Raw genomic sequence first — 6,000 nt, forward strand, 5'->3', positions numbered from 1 at the left:
TAGTCTGTGAGACAGCTCTCCCAATTTTGGCACTAGCCCCCACATGTTAGTAAGGAAGACTTTGGAGGGTCAACAGGGCTGAGATTACCATCGTCGTTTCCGGTGCCTAGATCAATGCTGGGTGGTCCGTCTGATTTCATTCCCTTTTTGTGACTTTGTCGCGGTTTGTTATAGTTTGTGGATGGTACACACTGCTGCGACAGTGGCTTGCTAGGGTCAGTTCAGAGGGCATTTAAGAGTTGACCAGATTGCTGTGGGTCTGGAGTCAAGTGTAGGCCAGACAAGGTAAGGACGACAGATTTCTTTCCCGAAAGGGCATAAGTGAACCAGATGGGTTTTTACAACGATTGACCATGGTTTCATGGTCATCATTAGACTTTCTGATTCCAAATTTTTTTTATTGAATTCAAATTCCACCATCTGCCTTGGTGGGATTCGAACCCTGGTCCCCAGACCATTACCCTGGGTCTCTGGGTTACTCATCCAGCAACAATATCACTACGCCATCGCCTATCTAAATACTGTATCTTCCATGTTTCTGCTCCTGAATGTGTTAAAATGATGCTGAGTCACTTAAATCTGCACAAAATGTTTCCAGGCAACTGGCGTTTCTGAACAATAGATTTCTGGACTGGATAGATTACAGTGTATTTTTGTGAATAATGAACCACAGTTGTACAGTTGGTTCACAGCTCTTAAGTTGGGTACAGCAGTGATGTTGACATGCAGCATAATACTTTGTGTTCACCATTGGTTAAGTGCAAAAGATTTCACTTGCACATTTTCAAAATCATGCAGTTTAATGTGGATATTGACTTGCTGTCCACTTAGCTTTTGATAGTTTTTCTGTAAGAAAACTTTTGATAGTATTTCTGTACTCTGCTTTATTTCCTTTCAAAGAGGCTTTCATATATTTTGCATAACATTGTGATTTTTCCGGACTCAAGTATAAAATCTAAGCCCTGAGATCAGTGTAGAGCTAAGAGAGTGCTGCCTTCTGGATGAGATATTAAACACAGAGGTTCCAGTGATGTAAAAAATCTCATGACTCTATTCAACAAAGAGCGCTGAATTCTTCTGGTGTCCTGGTCAACATTCCTCCCTTGACCAATACCACCAAAAAGCAATTGCAGTGACTGTATTTCAAAGGTTATTCATCAGATATTTAGGATGGAGTCATCCCAGAATTGCAGTAAGTGTTGGTAGCGGGCATGTAAAACAATATTTTACACGTCGGGCACAAAGGTGGGTTTTTGCGCCATATCGTTCCCTTTCTACCTCATTATTTATGCAGTCATGGGGAACATGCCATTTCACTGGCGGGCTTCGTTCAATTTGCCCACCGTGCTATCACCTCGCCGCTTCCTCACACTGGGCGCCATATTTGAACTACAGCCACACGCACAGCTCTCAATGCTTGCTGCACAGAAGACAAGGCCCCGAAAGGCAAGAAGACTGCAGCCCACTGTTTTTCTGACATATCACTGGAACACCTTTCGGATGCCTTGCAGGGGGCGCCACAGTGTCCTCTAGCTGCAGGAGGCCCATTAGTGTCACCACTCTGGCATGGGAGGAGGTGGCAATGGTGGTCAATGCCAATGCTGCACAGAAGAGATTGACCATCCCAGAAGAAGAATGAATGATCTAATCCGTGCCACCAGGGTAAGGCAACCATCTCATTGCTCTAAACTCTCACACTGACAAGCCCATCACACATTCATTGGCATCTCACTCACTGGCAGTCAACGGACATCACCACTCACTCTCACACACACCCTCACATCTCCATCTGGCCTCATCTCATCAGGTGACTCTCACCCTCTTGAGGCTACTTGCACAAATCAACGTGTCCGCACACACACCATGGGATACCCCCTTTCCCCAGTATTGCCCTCACACTGCAGCCTCTTCCATTGCCTAAGGCCACTTCTCCCCCTTCCCCAAGCAAGCCCTAGCCCTGCAAATATTGAAAAGCCACCCCTGCCTTACGGCTGGTCTGGTAGGTAGAGACCTGCTCGTGAGCACCCCTAAAAATGATGTGGTGCTGCCTGCGAAGCCTGGCGCTGATGACTGCGAGTGCTGCCCGAAGCAAGGTAGGTAAACAAACCTCAAAGTCCTGAGTGAAGTGCAGTTTGCCAGGTGCAAATCGCTTACGCTCAGTTGTGAAACATGTCAGCGTGCAATCACACCGACGTATTATCTAGCATGGGGGGGTTGATTCTGGCAGGCAGGCAAGGTGATGATATGTAAATACAATGAAATTAGGTTCCCGATGTCAGGCAGTGGGAAAGGCAACCCTCCATTGACATGTGGAGCGGACAATTGTACTGGTTTCATGACAGCATGAAACCGATTTTTGACCTTCTCGCCATATTGTCCACTCACGCCCGCCATGACGCCCGATGCCAATGGGGCTGGAAAATTCCAGCCTCAGTGTTTTGGGAAGTCCTGAAAACATGATAGAAAATTGCAAGTTTGTTCTTTTATTTTCATTGCCTTTTGTAAAGGTGCACCATAATGTTGCAGCAAATAAGCTTTGAACATAATATTGTTTGATGCATTGTTTCAAAAGTCATTGTTTGTGAGAATCTACTACTTACAGAAAAATGGTGGCACCATGGTAATGTCACTGAACTAGTGATCCAGAGGCTAGTGCCTGGGGTTATGGGTTCAAACCCCACTGCGGCAGCCGGTGGAATTTGAATTGAGTTAATAAATCCGGAATATAAAGCTAGACTCAGTACTGGTGACCATCAAATCACCGATTGTCATAAAAACCCATCCAGTTCATTAATGTCCTTTAGGGAAAGAAATCTGCCGTCCTTACCCAGCCTGGCCTACATGTGACTCCAGACCCACAGCAATGTGGTTGATTCTTAATGGCCTAGCAAGCCACTCAGTTCAAGGGCAATTAGGGATGGATAACAAATGTTGACTTTGCCAGCAATGCCCACATCCCATGAAAGAATAAAGGAACATTATGCTTAAGTGTTAGCTTATTAGCTCAAGTGGTAGAGTTCTGATTCAGAAAGTTGCGTGCTCAAGTCCTACTCCAGGATTCCAGCACATTCTCCAGGGTTGGCTTCAGCTTTAATGTATTATGTCTTTAATGTTTTTTGGTCAAGATATTTAAGCGAAGGCCAGCGACACTTCCTTCTTACCACCATTAGCATCCGTGCTTCCAACTGTCAAGGCTCTAATGTCTAGAATTCCTTTCTTAAACTGTTCTGCCTCTTATCATGCAATGTCTCAAGGCACGTCACAAGTAGTATCAAACAAAAATTGACACTGAACCAAAGAAGGAGACATTAGCTCAGATGAACAAAAGCTCGGTTGAAGAAGTAGGTTTTAAGTAGCATCTTAAAATGAGGAAGAGAAGTTGAGGTTGAGGGTGGAAATCCAGAACTTAGGGCCTGGGCAATTGAAGGCATCATCAGTAATGGTGGAGTGAAGAAAATTGAGGAGATGAAAGAGTTCAGAATTGGAGGAGATAGAGTTTTGGGTGGTTACAGAGACAGGAAGGGGATGAGGCTGTGGAAGAATTTGAAAGCACGGGTGAGGATTTTAAAATGAGATTTCTGTTCTAGCAACACCAATGTAGGTCAATGGCACCGACCTGATACAATTTAGTACATGGGCAACAAAACTTTGGATGAGCTAATGTTTATGGAGGCCAGCCAAGTCTGCGTTGGAAGAGTCAAGCCTAGGGAGGTAACTGCGTTTTCAGTGGCAGATGAGTTGAAGCAGGCGTGGAGGTTGTGAATTAAAGCAAAATACTGCAGATGATGGAAATCTGAAATAAAACAGAAAGTGCTGGAAAAGCTCAGCAGGTCTGGCAGCGTCAGTGGAGCGAGAAACAGGGTGGAGATTGTGGAAGTTGTCAGCCTTGTGATGGAGAGGGTATGGGGTCAACAGCAATTCAACGCAGAAAGTAGCTTGTGCTGTTCTTTCAGATAGTGGGACATGGAGCAGCAGCCGCTGTGCAGAAAGCAACGATCCGACTCGCTGTGAAACTCCCGCCCACTGTGGGTCGGCAGGGACATCATCGCGAACTGGATGACGCGATAAAAGCAAAAAACTGCGGATGCTGGAAATCCAAAACAAAAACAAAAATACCTGGAAAAACTCAGCAGGTCTGGCAGCATCTGCGGAGAGGAGCACAGTTAACGTTTCGAGTCCGAATGACCCTTCAACAGAACTAAGTAAAAATAGAAGAGAGGTGACATATAAGCTGGTTTAAGGGGGGACGGTGGGACAAGTAGAGCTGGATAGAGGGCCAGTGATAGGTGGAGATAACCAAAAGATGTCACAGACAAAAGGACAAAGAGGTGTTGAAGGTGGTGATATTATCTAAGGAATGTGCTAATTAAGGGTAGAAAGCAGGACAAGCAAGATACAGATAGTCCTAGTGGGGGTGGGGTGGGGTGAAGGAATCGAAAAAGGCTAAAAGGTAGAGATAATCCTTAAACTCCTCTCACTTCCTCCAAATAAAAGGTGTGGCTATGGGCACCCGCATGGGCCCCAGGTATGCCTGTCTCTCTATGGGGTATGTGGAACATTCCTTGTTCCAGTCCTACTCCGGCCCCCTCCCACAACTCTTTCTCCGGTACATCGATGATTACTTCGGTGCTGCTTCATGCTCTCGTCTGGACCTGGAAAAATTTATTAATTTTGCTTCCAATTTCCACCCCTCCATCATTTTCACATGGTCCATCCCTTCTTTGACCTCTCTGTCTCAATTTCTGGTGATAGACTGTCCACCAATATCCATTACAAGCCTACCGACTCCCACAGCTACCTTGACTACAGCTCCTCACACCCTGCTTCCTGTAAGGACTCCATCCCATTCTCTCAGTTCCTTCACCTCCGTCGCATCTGTTCTGATGATGCCGCTTTCAAAAACAGTTCCTCCGACATGTCTTCCTTCTTCCTTAACCAAGGTTTTCCACCCACGGTGGTTGACAGGGCCCTCAACCGTGTCCGGCCCATCTCCCGCGCATCTGCCCTCACACCTTCCTCCCCCTCCCAGAAACATGATAGGGTCCCCTTTGTCCTTACTTATTACCCCACCAGCCTCCGCATTCAAAGGATCATCCTCCGCCAATTCCGCCAACTCCAGCATGATGCCACCACCAAACACATCTTCCCTTCACCCACCCTGGCGGCATTCCGCAGAGATCGTTCCCTCCGGGACACCCTGGTCCACTCCTCCATCACCCCTTACACTTCAACCCCCTCCCACGGCACCTTCCCATGCAACTGCAGAAGGTGCAACACCTGCCCCTTTACTTCCCCTCTCCTCACCGTCCAAGGGCCTAAACACTCCTTTCAAGTGAAGCAGCATTTCACTTGCACTTCCCTCAATTTAGTCTACTGCATTCGTTGCTCCCAATGCGGTTTCCTCTACATTGGAGAGACCAAACGCAGACTGGGTGACCGCTTTGCGGAACACCTTCCGTCTGTCCGCAAGCATGACCCAGACCTCCCTGTCGCTTGCCATTTCAACACTCCACCCTGCTCTCATGCCCACATGTCCGACCTTGGCCTGCTGCAATGTTCCAGTGAAGTTCAACGCAAACTGGAGGAACAGCACCTCATCTTCCAACTAGGCACTTTACAGCCTTCCGGGCTGAATATTGAGTTCAACAATTTTAGATCATGAACTTTCTCCTCCATCCCCACCCCCTTTCCGACCCCCCCCTTTTTTTTCCAATAATTTATAGATTTTTCTTTTCCCACCTATTTCCATTATTTTTAAATGTATTTCCATCCATTGTTTTATCTCTACCTTTTAGCCTTTTTCAATTCCTTCATCCCACCCCACCCCCACTAGGGCTATCTGTACCTTGCTGGTCCTGCTTTCTACCCTTAATGTCACCTATTAGCACATTCCTTAGATAATATCACCACCTTCAACACCTCTTGGTCCTTTTGTCTGTGACATCTTTTGGTTATCTCCACCTATCACTGGCCCTCTATCCAGCTCTACCTGTCCCACCT

This window comes from Cetorhinus maximus, chromosome 16 (assembly GCF_964194155.1).
Source record: "Cetorhinus maximus chromosome 16, sCetMax3.hap1.1, whole genome shotgun sequence".
Taxonomy (NCBI): domain Eukaryota; kingdom Metazoa; phylum Chordata; class Chondrichthyes; order Lamniformes; family Cetorhinidae; genus Cetorhinus; species Cetorhinus maximus.